A 17,371-nucleotide genomic window follows, 5' to 3' on the forward strand; every position below is an offset into this window, starting at 1 on the left:
TGATTGTTAACAGGACTTATTGTGATTGCAAAACCTTGAAATTCTAACATGGGTATAAAGTGAGCCATCTCAGAAGTAGGAGGGGGAATCTCACTACCATCAAAGAAGAGCGAGGAGTGGAGAGCATCCATTGGCTCTGAAGGTCCTTGCGCATTGGACCTCCTGGACCCAGGGAAAGAATGTTGTGGCAGCAGAGAAGTGACCAAGGAGCAGCAGAGGAGGAGCAGTGGCAGAACCAAGAGCCAGCGCATGACACAGTTAGTAGAACGGAGTGGCTTTGGGCAGGAGGCCTGCTTGCAGAGCAGGGAGCTAAGTTTGCTGATCCATGGAGTCAGAGTTGAGTGCCTTCAGGCTGACGTGTATGGGAGACTGCTGTGCCTTGTGAGCATTTATCAACAGCTCTGAAAGAACTTTGTAACACTGCTGGAGCAGGACAGAGGCTAGGCCAAGGGGCTGAGCACCAGAGATAGGGAGGACTTGGCAGAGAAGAGGCTGTCCTGACTGGAAGAAATGTACCCTGCCCTGGACATTTCTGACCCTGAATTGTAATCTAATTGTTACAAACCCTGTAAGTGTGAGTATGCTGTCTGAGTTTTGGGTGGCCATTGCAATGAATTCTTAGAAGTAAAGAGTGCTGTGCGAAGGATGGTTGGTTCCACTTTGCCCACATTTGATACCAGGGAAGTGACAACAGCTTTCATCTCCTAATAATGAGGTGAAGATAATCATTTTGATTTTCTTCTTTGATCTTTCTGTGTTTTCCAAGATTTCCACAATGAGCATACTTTCCTGATACTGCGAGAAAATGCAAAGTATTTTAAAATAATCAAACTGTTTTCTATTTGCATTGCTTGTCTGGTTCTGAGCTTCATAATGATAAGTAATTTAGAAAGGAATGTATAGATGTTAATATACTGATCTAAATTTGTTGTTGTTGTTAAGTGCTGTTAAGTTGGTTCCGACTCACAGTGACTCATAGTGGCCCTGTATGGGGTTTCCGAAGAGCAGCTGGTGAATTTGAATGACTGACTTTGCAGTTCAAGCCAACCTATGGTTGAATGCTTATACTACATTGCCACATGAGGACTCCGGTCAAAATATTAAAAAAACATTAAATAGAAGATACCCTCCATTTTTCAGGTAACAGAAATAACAGTTTCCAAAATAGACACACTTAGATTTAAAAAAAATAATAAACCCCAATTATTCTGCTTTTTATTATCTAATTTTTCAGTTCTACACTCAGGGGTCTTTTGTAGCTGGCTCACCTCGTCACCATTGATCTGTTAATAACCTTCCCCAAAGCCTCCTTTTCTCATCCACCTCTGGAAGCAAACTCTCTCTCTTCTCATTCACACAGCGATCCTTCCCTTCATTAAATGCCTGATCCTAAATGTAATTGGTTTCCTACAACCATCTGAATTACCCTTGAATGTAGCTCTGTATGGCTACATTCAAGGGTTATTCAGATGGCTGTAGGAAATCTGATGGCTTCATGATGTTTGGGTTTCTTTTATTTTCAGGTAATTTTAAGCATATTTCCCTTGTCTCCAAAAATATCTTATTACTTTAAAAAAGTACTTCTTTATGCCTTGCTTCCAAACTTGAAGGGAGTTCTTAAAGGTTATTGATAAATATATTTATTCTAAACATTTTATGATAGCAAAGATATGAAGGTAAGTAAAAAAGAATTACTACAAAATCATGGAAACTGTTTTAAAACAAAAATATCAAAAATGGGAAGCCATCATTTCTTGTCATATCCCCCATCTAGGCCTATACACTGCTGAAAGTGATGCTTCTATCTCATTAACGTTCCCACAAACAAGTCTGTGCTATTTGATTTACACCACATCCAAATGGCAATTTTAGCATCTACAAGACACTCAAATCATGTTCCTTTTCAATGTACTTTGAGTTTTGAGAATGAAAGAATTCTGAAGGGGCAAGACTGGTGGTTGGGCTTAAGATTTCCCAATGAAATTCTTATTGGACAGCTCTTGCTACCCTTGAGTCTTGACATTAAGTTCAGATACCGCTTGAGTTCTTTGCTACTTCCCCAATGCTTGCCGGCCATTTGAATTCAACAATACTTGGACAAGTCAGGGGCCAGCTAAGGGAGGGACAGTTTGCCCTTGGGAAGTCTGTGGTTGAAAGTAGATGAGCTAATATACACAAAGATGCTCACATAAAGAGCTAGAGAATTTACCTGGGCATTTAGGGAGAATGGCCAATCAGATACATGCTATTAATTTAAGTGAAGGGTTGAAGTCGTAGGGACTATGACTTCATGATTACATGATTATGAATGGAATACGTCATTCCAGTTACCACATAGACAACTAATCAAAACCCTAGAACCAGCACTGTGACCTTTTTAACCTGCAATTATGTAGCTATCTCAATCCTAGTTTTCTTTCCCCACTTCTGTAGTCCTGCCTGCAACAGTGATGAATTGACCTGTCACCAGTGATGATCTTGTGATGATCTCCTTTGTCCTCTGTCTATATAACGCACTCCATGGCTGTGAGTCAGAGGATTCCATCAGCCTTGGTACTGTGTGCATGCTGATGGATTCCCTCATCCAAGATCACTGTCTTTGTTTTGTCTTTGTCTTGCTTAATGTTTAATAAAAAGTTCTCCATAGAATATGCTTGAATCTTAGGTCCTTCCTCTCCTAGAATGTATGACAGAGTAGAACTTCTCCTTAGGGTTTCCTAGATGTGATCTTTATGGGAACAGATCTATAGATCTTTTCTTCCAAAGAACGACTGGTAAGTTTAAACTGCTGATCTATTAACTAGCCAAGTGCTTATCTGTTGAGACACCAGAACTCCTTTAACCAATTTTAGATAGTATCAATGGAATTTCTATTAGGTGTTGTTAGCTGATGTGCAGTTAGCCCACCCTCATGGCAACCCCATGTATGATGGAACCAAATTCTCTCCTCTCCAGTGCCATCCCCATGATGGCTTTGACCAGACTTCTGTGATCCATAGGGTTTTCCTCGGATGATTTTCAGAAGTAGAACACCAGGTCTTTCTTCCTAGTCTTAGTTTGGAAGCTCTACTGAAATTTGTTCAGTATTCTAGCAACGTGCAAGACTCTAATGACAGTGGTAGTTGAGTAAGAAATGCATTAACTGGATGGAATCCAGGTCTTCCTCAGGGAAGGCGAGAATTCTACCTCTGAGCCACAGTGGCCGTACTTCCTGATGGCTGTAGCCTAAAGCTTGGCTCCCAATGACGAGGAAGGAACCTGGACAATAGACCTACAGTGTAGCCAGCTGGCGGTGGAAGAGGAGGCTCCGGTGTCTTTAATGTGGAAGAGATTTTAAAGCCACTGGACCCAAGCCCTCACTCACTGCTGGAATCTCTTTAGCACATTATGAGTGAAATTTCTCTAGATGTGCTCTACTCAAATATAATGTGCTCACAAATCACCTGGGGATTTTGCTCAAGTTCACATTCTGATTCACTAGTCTGGGGCGGGGTCTGGGATTCAGGCATTTCTGGTGGTACAACGGTTGAGCTGCTAACTGGAAGGTCAATGGTTCAAACCCATCAGCTGCTTCTTAGGAGAAAAGATAAGACTGGTTGCTCCTGTAAAGATCTGCAGTCTCAGAAACCCTCGATGTTGTTAACTGCCATTGATTTGGTTTCAGCTCACAGTGACCTTGTGTAAGGTTTCCGAGGAATGGTGGGTGAGTTTGAACTGCCAATCTTGTGGTTAGCAGTCCAGTACTTATCCTACAGCACCATGTCAGGATTCCCAGAAACCCTAAGGAGCAGTTTGATTTTGTCCTGTAGGGGCGCTGTGGGTTAATGCTCTGGACTAAAAAGTCAGTTTGAACATCAAGGTCAGTGGTTCAAGCTCACCAGCTGCTCCTCAGAAATTCTATATGAAGTCTCTGCGGGTAGAAACTGACTTAACAATACTTAACAACAACAACAACATAGGGTTGCTGTGCGTCAGGATTGACTCTAGAGCAGTGGTTTTTGTTTCAGTGGATTCTGATATTGCTGTTTCATGGAGCACACGTAGAAAAGCCAGGCTGTAGACTAGAGCTCTGGTAGCCTAGTGGATTATGCGTTGAGCTGCTAACTGCAAGGTCAGTAGTTCAAATCCACCAGGGGATCTTCGGGAGAAAGATGAGGCTTTCTGCTCCTGCAAAGATTTACAGGCTTGGAAACCCTATACAGGTCACTATGAGTCAGAATTGACTTAATGGCACATCCCCAGAGTAGAGCAAATTCTGTCTTTTCACTCTTAAATGTTTTAAGCTACCAATCCAGCTCCATCCCCTTCACTTTGTACCTATGTCTCTCCCCGACCCCTACCTCCCGGCCACATACCAGGCTTCTGCTTTAGGCTAGATATGACCAGTTACCTCAAATGTTATTCAGGCCACAAAGTGTCCAACTCCCTCCCATCAGATTGCCCTATGTCTGTTACCCCACCCCTCAGCCTCCCCACCTCCTCTTCGCCTTTCCCACCCTCTTTCCCCTCTTCCTGCCACTTGGATCTTTTCCTGCAATATTTGCTGGGCTGGCTCTAGCCTGGGGGGATTTTCAGATCACTCATGCTTCTGGGAAGCTATTCAGAATGGAGGAAGGAAATCACTCCTGAGCTGGTGTGGGTACAGAGTGTATCTGACCTAACCTGGGACTCACCCCTGGCAAGCTTCTGTCTGGAGGGACTCCTTCCTGCTTGTTCTGGTCACAGTCACTGCAAGTGACCACTAGCACTTGAACTTTCCCACTTTCACTTGTCCCCATAAAGCACCCTTGGACATGTGTGGCATGGGGAGGTCCTTCCTCTGATGGGGAGAAGGGCCCACTGACCAGGCCATTGTGTAATGGCTTAGCCTCACCATTCTGAACCTTCCTCCTTTGGCTTCCAGGACAGCTACAGAGCCAACCTCACACCTGCAGAGCCCCCCACAAGTGTCAGAGCACAGCTGTGCTCTGTAATGTCAGTGGGTGAGTTTTTGGAAGTAGATCATCAGATCATCAGTAGATCACAAGCATTCTGCAGTGCTTATGGGTAGTCTCCAGCCTCCGATCTTTTGGTTACCAGTTGAGGTTTTTTAGAAGATCAGGAACCCTGGTTTAGTGGGTTACATGTTGGGCTGTTAACTGCAAGGTCAGCAGTTCGAATCTATTAACCTTTCCATGGGAAAAAGATGAGGCTTTCTGTTCCGGTAAAAATTTGCAGCCTCAGAAATCCTATATAGAGTCAGTATGAGTCAGATCTACTAGCTATTTTGTGGGAGAAAGATGAGGCTTTCTGCTCCCCTACAGACTGACAGCCTCGGAAACCCTACACAGGGTCGCTATGGGTCAGAACCAACCCCACAGCACACCACCCTCCCCCACCACCATGTGATGCTCATTTGCTGGGAAGGAACAAAGGAAGTAAACCAGTATCATTCTTTAATAGCTTATCAAAGATTAATCTATCAAATTAGTGAATAATTTGCTAGGTCCCAAGGGCATAAAATGCACAGGTAGTTAACTGACAAATGATAAACAGATTTACAGACAAATGAAAACTCAAATAGATTAGATACTCAATTTTACTACCCTGAACTTGTGGTTGTCTGACACATTCAAATAGTGTATATATCTGAGTATTATTAATTGAGAATTCTTCCATTTTTCAGTGTGTACATTAACACATACATCTCAACATAGCCCAGTGTTTCTGCTTTTGCTTTTGTTAACCTTCTAAGTCATGGGTGGGAAATCTTCTTTCTGCCAAAATTTACATCATTCACTGGCCATACAAAATTATCAACTTAAAAATTAGCCTGTTATATTTGGCCAAACATTTTAATTAACTCACCCCTACTGGGATAAAGATGAGGAAGAAAGATGAGGCATTCTGTTCCCATAAAGATTTACAGCTTCGGAAACCCTGTGCTGGATCACATGAGTAGGAATCGACTCCACGGTACTTAACAACAACAATAGGATGGAGACGGAGCTCTGGCAGAAAAGTGGTTACGAATCGGGCTGCTAACCTCAAGGTTGGCCATTCGAAACTACCAGCCATTCCATGGGAGAAAGATGAGGCTTTCTGCTCCCATAAAGATGTGCAGCCTCAGAAACCTTGTGCAGGGTCACTATGAATCAGAACCGACTCTATGGTACTTAACAACAACAACAACAACAACAATGGGATGGAGGAGTACTGGTGTGGCACTGCGGGTTAATGTGCCAGACTGCAAAGTCAGTGGTTCAAGCTCACCAGCTGCTCCTTGGAAACCCTATACAGGGTCGCTATGTGTCAGAATTGACTCAATGGCACTTAACAACAATGGGGTAGAAGGAGCTCTGGTAGCCTAGTGATTACAAGTTGGGCTGCTGACCTCAAGGTCAGCAGTCCGTTACTAATAGCTGGTCTGCAGGAGAAAGCTGAGGCTTTCTGCTCCCATAAAGATCCACAGCGTCGGAGACCTTAGGCAGGGTCACAACGAGTTGGAACCGACTCCACAGCACACCTCTACCACCACCACCAATGGAATGGAACTACAGATGCCTTTGCAGAGCCAGACCAAAAGATTTAGTGGGTCTTATACAGCCCAACCCAGCTCTGGTAGCGTAGTGGTTACGAATTGGGCTGCGAACTGAAAAGTCAGCAGTTTGAAACTACCAGCTGTTCTATGGGAGAAAGACGAGGCTTTCTGCTCCCATAAAGATCCACAGCCTGGGAAACCCTGTACATGATCACTATGAGTCGGAATCGACTCCACGGCATATAACCACCACCATACAGCCCAAGGAGCAGATGTCCCCCATCTCTGCTCTAAGTAATGGATGCAGTATCCTTGACTACAACTGTCTTTGCAGCCACAAATCCAGGCCCTACTTCTAACTACCTGTGTGACATTGAGTAGATTCCTTGACCTTTCTGAGCTGTAGCTATAAAATGAGGATCAAGTAAGGTCTACTGCATAGAAATTTCCTGAGGATTAAAAGACAAGGTGCAGGTAAAGCTGCACAGAATGAAGAAAACCAAAGACCTAAGGGAACAATTACTCCAAAGGACTAATGAATCTCCGCTAGCCTGAGACCAGAAGATCCAGATGGTGCCCAACTACCACTAACAACTGCGCTGATCAGGATCACAATACAAGGTCTTCAACAGGGTAGGAGAAAAATGTAGAACAAATTCAAAATCATCAGAAGACCAGACTTACTGGTCTGAGAGTGACTACTGGAATCCCCGAGACTATGGCCCTTAGATTCTCTTCAAACCTGGAACTGAACTCACTCCCATGATCACCTTTCAGCCAAATAATAGGTAATGCTACTCAGTGAACATTAACACCTGTGACAAGCATGCATCTCAGAACCACCTACAAGACCAACGAACAGCATTTGCCCCCAAACAAAGTTCAGAAGAGAAAAAAGAAGGATGGATGGAAATAATAGAACCTAAAGAGGAAATGGGAAGAGTGCTGTAGCTCTGAGGGGATTCTAACTAATGTCACAAAACAAAATGTGTGATAAATTGTTGCATGGAAAACTAACGCGCTCTGTAAACTTATATCCAAACACAATAAAATGTTGAAAAACAAAACAATCCAGCATTTAAGACTCTGGAAAACATTCTGCTGAATGAAATAAGCCAGATACAAAAGGCCAAATATTGTATGATCTCAATTCTATGAAATATCTAAAATAGGGAAATGTATAGAGACAGAAAATAGGGTTGAGGTTATCAGAACCTGGGGTTTGGAGAGAGAGCAGAGAAGGAGGAATTATTGCTTCCTGGGTACAGAGTTTTTGTTTGCATTAGAGAAAAAGCTTAGGAACTATGTAGAAAGTGATTGCACAATTAACTTGTATACTTAATGGTTAGAAAGGCAAATACTATTTGATAGTTATCTTACCCAAAAAATTATATATATATAAATAACACAGCATCTAGCATATACTAGGAGTCCTGGTGTGGCACTGCGGATTAATGTGCTGGACTGAAAAGTTGGTTTGAACTGTGAAGTTGGTGGTTCAAGTTCACCAGCTGCTCCTCGGAAACCCGATACAGAATCGCTATGGGTCAGAACTGACTTGTTGGCACTCGACAACAAGAAGAAGCGCATACTGAGTGCTCAATTAGCTTTAACTGCTGTTATGATACCATTACCATTACATCTGGGAAGGCAGTGGCTCTGTAGGATAAATACTGGACTGTTAGTCACAAGGTTGGTAGTTCGAGTCCACCGGCTGCTGTGTGGGAGAAAGATGAGGCTTTCTATTCCTCTAAAGATTTACAACCTCAGATACAACATACAGGAACCGACTTGATGGCACTTAAAACATAACACCAACCACTACATAGTTAGGTAATCATCTAAACTACTAGACATTTTAGATGATTTTAAATTATTTTGTAAGAAAATGCTGTGGACTGCCTATATATGCCAGACCCCTTTCTCACTAAGATTATATAGAGTTCTGGCTTTTGATAGCAAAGTCCTTGGGTGGCACAGATAGTTAAACACTCAACTGCTAACCAAAAGGTTGTAATTTTAACCCACTTAGGTCAGAGTCCAGGTGTGATGCTTTAGGGTCAGCACTGGAAGGCTAACCACAAAGTTGACGGTTCAAACCCACTAGCTGCTCCTCAGAAACCCTATACAGGGTCGCTATGAGTCAGAACCAAATTAATGGCACTTAATAACAATAGAGGTACCTCAGAATAAAGGTCTGGCTATCTGCTGAAAAACTCAACTACGAAAACCCACTGGAGCACAGTACTGTTCTGACACTCATGGGGTCACCACGTCAAAACGACATCTATTTGTTTTTGCTTTATGCTCTAAATGGGATCGACAGTTTAATGGTGGAGAGGGACCAGGAAATGAATGAATACAGTGAAACCAAGAGCTGGATTGGCCGGGGTCATGGGGCACTGGGGAATGGAAAAGGATTCAACAAGCAGGTGTGAGTCAGGGGTCACTTGACCAAGCAGTTGAAATGGGTGATGAATTTAGGGTATGTTGGAGGATGTACGTTTTAAAAAAGTAACTTTTTTTGTGTACTAAATAGATATGTAGCAAAAATCTATGCCACATCAACATATGTACAATTCTGTCACATTAATCGAGGTCATCTTACTGCTTAACCATCACCGTTAACAGTTCCCCAATTTTTCCATCACCGTTCACAGAAGCTGAGTGAGAAATACACTTCTAAGTCTCACCATTTAGTCCACTTTCAAGTTCCCAGGGCTTAAAGCAGCCCCGGTACCTCGCAGACTTTCAGTAAACTCACTGGAATGAATGAGCGGTCTGTTTGCTCTCCTGAAGGAGCAAGCCCTCTCACTGCCCCAGCCTGTGGTGGACCGTCTTGGGGCCAGAGCCCAGCAAATATCCTGATTTGGGTCCAGATGTTTTGTGTGGTCCCACCTAGTTCTCTCCTTCCTGATTCATGGGACAGGAAGCTGCTGGGCCAGTCACTTAGTCTGTTCCTCCCCACATCAGTGTGAGAGACCCGGATGGAATTTCTGGAGGAAACTGTGCTATGTCAGGAGAAGTCAGACTCAGTATATGTGAATGTGGGGTCTGAGCGCCAGCTGGCCCAACTGTGAATGAAGAAAGGGACACATCCTGTATCCTAAAATCTGTTATCAGCGGTCGTTGTCTCTTTGGTGGAAACTGAGACATCTAAAGATAAGGAAAAATGAGAACACCAACTAGTATTCCAAAATAGCCTATTTTGTGCCATAGGGGAAGGTTTTACATAATAAAATCTTTTTTTTTTAATCTATACAGTGACCTCGTGGGAAGGCATTATTATCCCAGCTTTAAAATTAGGAAACAAACTCAGCGAGATCCATAGCTATAATATTAGTAAGCGTTCATAATGATTTGTTGTTTCCCCACCCCCCCTGTACAATTCCCATCACTAATACTTTTGGGAAGAGGAACTTGATTTAGTGGGAAGGATAGGAAACATACCTCCTGTTAAGGATTGAACTGTGTTTCCCTGTCCACACTCGTTTGTCGTACTGTGGTGGCTTGTGTGTGGCTGTGATGCTGAAAGCTATGCCGCTAGTATTTTCAATAGTACAAGCGTCGCCCATAGGGGACAGGTTTCAGCTGAGCTTCCAGACTACAGCAGACTAGGAGGAAGGAGAAGCATTCTACTTCTGGATGGTTAGTCACTGAAAACCTAAAGCAATAGAGCGGAACATTGTCAAATATAGAAGCTGAGCCCGTCAGGTTGGAAGACACTAAAACTACAACTGGAGAAGAGCTGCCTCCTCTAACTAGAGTAAGCCATGATGATGTGAATGGAGTTAAGTTTTTAGGACCTTCATTTGCTCATGTAATGAGAAGAAACAACTGTAAACATCCGTTAATAATCACAACATGGAATGCACAAAGTATAAATCAAGGAAAATTGGAACGTGTCAAAAATGAGATGGAACGCATAAAGATTGATATCTTAGGCATTAGTGAGCTGAACTGGACTAGTATTGGTTATTTTGATTCTGACAATCACATGATCTACTATGCTTGAATGACAAACTCAAGAGAAATGGCATAGCATGCATCATAAAAATAAATAAATAAATAATTCAAGATCTATCTTGAAGCACAACACTGTCTGTGATAGGATAATATCCATATACCTAGGAGCAAGACCATTTAATACCAGTATTATTCAAATTTACACACCATTAAAGTTCTGCTCCAGTAAAGATTTACAGCCTCAGAAACCCTGTGCAGGGTCACTATGAGTCGGAACCGACTCCATGGTACTTAACAACAACACCAACAAAGTCAGTGATGATGAAATTGAAGAATTCTATCAACTTCTTCAGACTGACATTGATCAAATATACAATCAAGATGTATTGATAATTAGTGGTGACTGGAATGCAAGGGTTGGAAACAAAGAGGAAGGATCAGTAGTTGGAAAATATGGCCTTAGTGATAGAAATGATGCTGGAGACTGCATGACAGAACCTAGCAAGACCAGTGACTTATTAATTATAAATGTATTTTTAAGATAAAATAAAAGGCGACTATACATGTGGACTTTGGAATCTTGGTGTAGTGCTGTAAGCTAAAGTACTAGACCAAAGGTCAGCTTGAACTGCAAAATTGGTACTTCAAACCCACAGCTGTTCCTGGAAAACCCTACGCAGGGTCACTATGAGTCAGAGCCGAATTGATGACACTTAACAACCACAACAACACATGGACCTCACCAGATAGAATACATAGAAATCAAATGGACTACATCTGTGGAAGGAGAAGGTGGAAAAACTCCATATCATCAGCCAAAACAAGACCAGGGACAGGCTGTGGAACAGACCATCAATTGCTGATATGCAAGTTCAGGATGAAGATGAAGAAAATTAAAAGAAATTTATGAAAGCCAAAATATGACCTTGAATATATCCCTCTTGAATTTAGAGATCATCTCAAAAATAGATTTGATGCATTAAACATTAATGACTGAAGACCAGAAGAGCTATGTGATGACATCAAGAACACCATACAGGAAGAAAGCAAAAAGTCATTAAAAGACAGGAAAGTAAGAAATGGCTGTTAGAAGAGACTCTGAAACTTGTGCTCCAGCATAAGGATGCTAAAGAGAATGGAAGAAATGAGGAGGTAAAAGAGGTAAATAGAAAATTTCAAAGGGCAGCTTGAGAAGACAAAGTCAAGTATTCTAATGAGATATACAGAGACCTGGAGCTAGAAAACCAAAAGGGGAAAACACGCTCAGCATTTTTTAAGCTGAAAAACTGAGGCGGGGAAAAAAAAAATCAAGTCTTGACTTGAAATATTAAAGGATTCTATGAGAAAAATATTGAATGATTCAGAAAGCACCAAAAGAAGTGGAGGATATACACAGAGTCACTGTACCAAAAAGAAATGGTCAATGTTCAACCATTTAAAGAGTTACCATCTGATCAAGAACCTATGGTATTGAAGGAAGACGTCCCAAGCTGCATTGAAGGTATTGGTGAAAGGCAATGCTCCAGGAATTGACTGAGTACAAATGGAAATCTTTCAACAAACTCATGAAGCACTGGAGGTACTCACTCATCTATGCCAAGAAATTTGGAAGGCCAACTGATTGGAAGAGATCCATATTTGTGCCCATTCCCAAGAGAGGTGACCCAACGGAATGTGGAATTCATCAAACAATATCATTAATATTATATGCAAGTAAAATTTTGATGAAGATAATTTAAAAATGGCTTCAACAGTACGCTGCTAGAAATTCAAGCTGGATCCAGAAGAGGACATGGAACTAGGGATGATATCATTGCTGACATCAGATGGATCTTGGCAGAGAATATCAGAGAGATGTTTACTTGTGCTTATTGACTATGCAAAGGCTTTTGACTGTGTGGATCATGACAAGCTATGGATAACATTGGGAAGAATGAGTATTCCACAACACTTAATTGTGCTCATGAGGACTCCGTACATAGGCCAAGAGACAGTTGTTCGAACAAAACAATGGAAGACTGACTACTTTAAAATCAGGAAAGGTGTGTGCCAGGGTTGTATTATTTCACCATACTTGTTCAATCAGTGGAGTCCTGGTGTGCCACTGTTGGATAAGCACTGGAACTCAATTTTAGTTTGAACTACAAAGTCAATGGTTCAAACTCACAAGCCACTCCTCAGAAAACCTATACAGGGGTCACTATGAGTCAGAACCAACTCAATGGCACTTAAGAACAACAACATTCAATCTGTATGTTGAGGAAAGGATCCAAGAAACTGAATTATATGAGGAAAAACATGGCAAGACGCTTGGAGAAAGACTCAATAACATATGCAAATGATGTGGAAACAAATGCTCAAAGTGAAGAAGAGTAAGTAAAATACTGATGAAGATAAAAGACTACAGACTTCAGTATGGATTGTACTTCAGTGTAAAGAAAATGAAAATTCTCAGAACTGGACCAATAAATAGAATCATGATAAATGACAAAAAGATTGAAATTGTCAAAGACTTCATTGTATTTGGATCCACGATAAACAATCATGGAAGCAGCAGTCAAGAAATCAAAGGAGGTTTTGCATTAGGCAAATCTTCTGCACAGGACCTCTTTAAAGTGTTGAAGAACAAAGATGTTAGTTTGAGGACTAAGGTGTGCCTGACTCAAGTCATGACATTTTCAATAACCTCATATACATATGAAAGTTGGACAGTGAATAAGGAAAACTGTAGAAAAATTGATACATTTGGACTGTGGTGTTGTAGAAGAATATTAAAAGTACCACAGACTTCCAGAAGAACAAATAAATCTGTGTTGGAAGAAGTTCAACCAGAATGCTCCTTAGAAACCAGGGTGGCAAGACATTGTCTCCCATAGTTTGGATGTGTTTACAGGAGGCTCTGGAGAAGGACATCGTGTTTGGTAAAGTGGAGAGTCAGCAAAAAAGATGAAGATCCATATGAGATAGATTGGCACAGTGGAAGCAACAAGGGGCTCAAGCATAGCAATGATTGAGAAGGTGGTGATGGACCAAGCAGTGTTTCGATCTGTTGTGTACAGGGTTGCTATGAGTCGAAACTGCCTCAACAGTACCTAACAACCAATGCTTGTGGATATAATTATATCAAATCTAATCTAATGCAATTACTGTTAAACAGAGGTCTCCTAACTTCACAAATGGGGAGGATAACAAGGTCAGCAGCCCCAAACTGATTCCTACAAGGTGGAGGTCAGACATACTTCCACTCTCCAACCATTTTACTGATTCTGATACCAGCGCTCTATTTCTCTGCTGGCTTCCATTCTATCTTGCAATAGCTGTACACTAGACTCATGATTCTGGGGTTTGTTAAGGATGTAACAGGTGACAACCCAGGGTGAGGATCAACTTTGGAAGTCACAGGAAGAGTTCAGGAGACAGATGACAGTTCAACAATCAGGGCAGCTTCCTGCCTCTCAGCTCCATCTCTGCAGTGCCCACAGGCAGGATGCCTCTTGGCTGTTCCTGCTGCTGACCCTTGTATCCACCTCTGCCATGCTCAGGCAGGTGCTAAGAACGCTTTTTAAAAATATTTATTTATTTTTGTCCATTTAAGCTAGCCAAAGGTTTCCATTTCTTTTCTTTTCTTTTAACTGGTTTATTATGAATTATGTGATAATTTACATGGGAGAACATTAGCTTTACATTCATTCTATCATATATCGTTTCATTGTCATGGTTACAATCCCCTCGATGCATCATCAACCAACCAAAGTCTGCCTCTCGGTCATCAGCACACAGCCCCTCTCCCTCTCTGGGTCAAGAGTTCCCAGCCACTCCATCTCTCCACGTCATCCTCTCTGCCTTCATCTCTGGTGTCACCGCTTCTCTGGGTAGGGTCCCGCTCTCTGCTCTTCTCCCTTGAGTAGAAGCTCTCTGCTCTTAGACTGTAAAGTCAATCACTCCCCTCCTTTTGCTACAAAACATCTACCTTTACATTTCCAACCCTCACAATCAGTCCTGATAACAATTATTCACTATTGTATCACAAGAGACCTATACACATTTCCTTTCATCAGCCCCACCTAGACAGATTGGATACTACTCACTGGAGAGTCTACCTTCCTCCACGCCATCTGGATCTAGGTTCCCTCTTGAAAGCTTGTAAGCCAGTCACTTCCTGCCTTCATAGCCCCCCCCATTTTGGGTAGCCAATGTCCAAGTTGCCCATCCCTGTCTACTCTGTGTATGGAGGGGGTAGGAATGATCCTTGCTGTAAAGATTTGCTTCCTCTTTTGAGCTACTTCATCTGTAGGTGTAGGTCAAGTTCATCAAATTGTATCAGATTACTCTTTGTTTCCTCTTCTTCTTCTAGTTGAGCTCTGATCATCCAGTCATCGAAGCAAGGACAAGTGGGTATTATCTGCATGTGTGGGTGTTCTTGTGCATATGCCCTCTCTTCTTATCAGCTGGATGCTTCACTCTCCATTCTAGTCCTCTATGGCTACATCAGTGACTCTGGGCCCAAGAGTCCCCAGGTCTTGCCATACTGCTGGCCAACCAGGTCTCCACCTGGGTTCACAGGAGTCTATTGAACGTTGTAGGGCTTAGCTCACAGCTTCATTGCTGTTTTTCTCTCACTTCCCCTTATCGGTGACGAACATGGTCATCAATCAGAGCATGTATTCCCATTGAGTCTTAATCTTGGAAGAGGGTTTGCCCTTAGTCTTGGAAGCGGACCCAACCACTTGCCTTGATGTCTCCTGGGTGAGTAACTTGCTTGTTCTTGTAGTAATCAGTCGGATTGCCATTATTGTTTTGTATTTTTCATGTCGGTCTTTCTTTCACGAAGTATCTTCTGCTCTTCAACAAAATAGTCTTACTGTAAATAATTCCTTGGTTCATATTTCTCTCTTTAACCAAGATCATCTCAAAGGGAAGGACTTTGTGTTATTCCGTCTGTTTTTCATGTAATTGATTAAATTGTAAGTTAATATAATTTTACTTTGAATAATCTCTATGTTTAACAGCTAGCTCACAGAATTACTGAAAGTAGAATAATTGGCTCTCATGGGCTGGTCTAAGCTGGTCCCAGTATACCACTGACCCCACTTAGTTCCCAGGTGGGATGGAAGCAGTCTTCCTTATTGATTAAAGAAATATGTGTGTGAGCTCTAGCTTCAGCTGAAAAGGGACTTGAAAAAAATGCTTGATTTTGGTGGAGGTCTTGGCCAGGTTGACGTGTGCAATGAAGTGGGATGGATATGTGCTTAGCTGCCTAAATGGGATTTCTGACTGGAGATATCCACACACTGCAGCGAGGTCATACTCAAGGTATTTGAGATAGACTTTGCATGTGTGCTGGTTCCTTTCAGAAGAGGGTCCACAGTGCAGTAAGTAGATGTACCCTGGATCCTCTCTACCCAACAGCCAGATATTAAGGGATCCCATTGACTACAAACTCTTGGGGCACTGAGCAGACTAGAGAAAGGTGGATGTGGTCTGAAGAATCAAATGGAAAGTATGTGGTAGGTCCTGACCTTGGACATCTTGTTGTAGCGTGAACATCCTGATCCTTCTCTCTTGGGCCTAGGAACATGGTTGGCGAATCTCAGTTTGGAATTGCCATAGGTCTCCTTCATCTCAGAGGTATTTGGAATCTGTTCATCTGTCCCTACAAGGGCCAGGGGACTGTTTGTGTCAATGTGTTTTTCTCTACTCTAGAGCTAGTCAATCACTCCCGGACTGGCTGGGGGGGTCCTAGAGTGAGGAGGATAAGGTTTGTGGAATTGACCCTTGGTCGTGGTCCCACCCTCTACTTCCAGGGAAATGGCCAGGGCCCACTCTCTTTCTGCCTGGCTGTCCCTAGTCCTCTAGCTTAAGGTTCTATAGAGATGTTTGCTATGGACACTCGGAGTATTATTGAGGGAGCCCTGGTCTAGCTATGGCACTATCCCTAGTGGGTACCAGCTTTGATTACAAATCTGACCTTTCTCATTTGAAAAACCAAAGCCTTAGTCCAAATGATCATCATTCCCAAAGACAACTCTGAATGACTGATTCAAGACTTTGAGTTGAATCTCTAGGTCATTTGCATAATGAAAAAGCAAGTCTTTCCATAGCCAGGAGGTGGCAGCAAAGTTCTGTTGTGAAGGTCAAGGTAGGCTCAGCTCTCCAAGATGCCAGAGTTCTAAATCATTTGGGGGGCCAGATTATACTGTTATAGGATAAAATACTGGGCCACAAGGTCAGTTTGAATCGCTAGGTCACCAGCTGCTCCTCAGAAACCCTATACAGAGTCATTAGGAGCCGAAACCAACTCAACAGAATTTAGCAACATCATCAATCATCATTACTATTGTTATTAGAGGAGCAGCAACAATGCCCCCTTCAATGTGGGCACTACTGCATAGTGGAGAAAACATCGTGCCCAACATCACATGGCAATATTTCAGCAACCCCATTGTGTAGGTGAGAGGTATCAGAACTTCTAGTCTTTCAGCCCCGAGTTGAAGGTGAGGCACTTTCTGTAGGAGACTGGAACCTAAGCTCCCTTGTTCCAGTCTTGTGTCTTCCTATCTTACTATGTGGAAGACTCAAGGTAAGGTGCCCCTTGCCTCTCTCTTCATTTTTCAGTAGAGTCAGAAGGACCAGAGGGATTCGACCCAAGAGCCAGAGAATATAAGACCAACTGCCAGTTTCCAGGTAGAGCGGGCATGTGGATGTTGGAGAAGAAAACTCAGTACACGAACCTCATTTTCATTCCCTTCTCTTGCTTCCAAAACTCATAAAATAGAATAAAAATACATTTAACTTCATGCCAGTTTTCAGGTAGAGCTGGCATGTAGATGTTGGAGAAGAAAACTCAGTACACGAACCTCGTTTTCATTCCCTTCTCTTGATTCA

The sequence above is a fragment of the Chrysochloris asiatica genome, unplaced genomic scaffold, assembly GCF_000296735.1.
Source record: "Chrysochloris asiatica unplaced genomic scaffold, ChrAsi1.0 scaffold00054, whole genome shotgun sequence".
Taxonomy (NCBI): Eukaryota; Metazoa; Chordata; class Mammalia; order Afrosoricida; family Chrysochloridae; genus Chrysochloris; species Chrysochloris asiatica.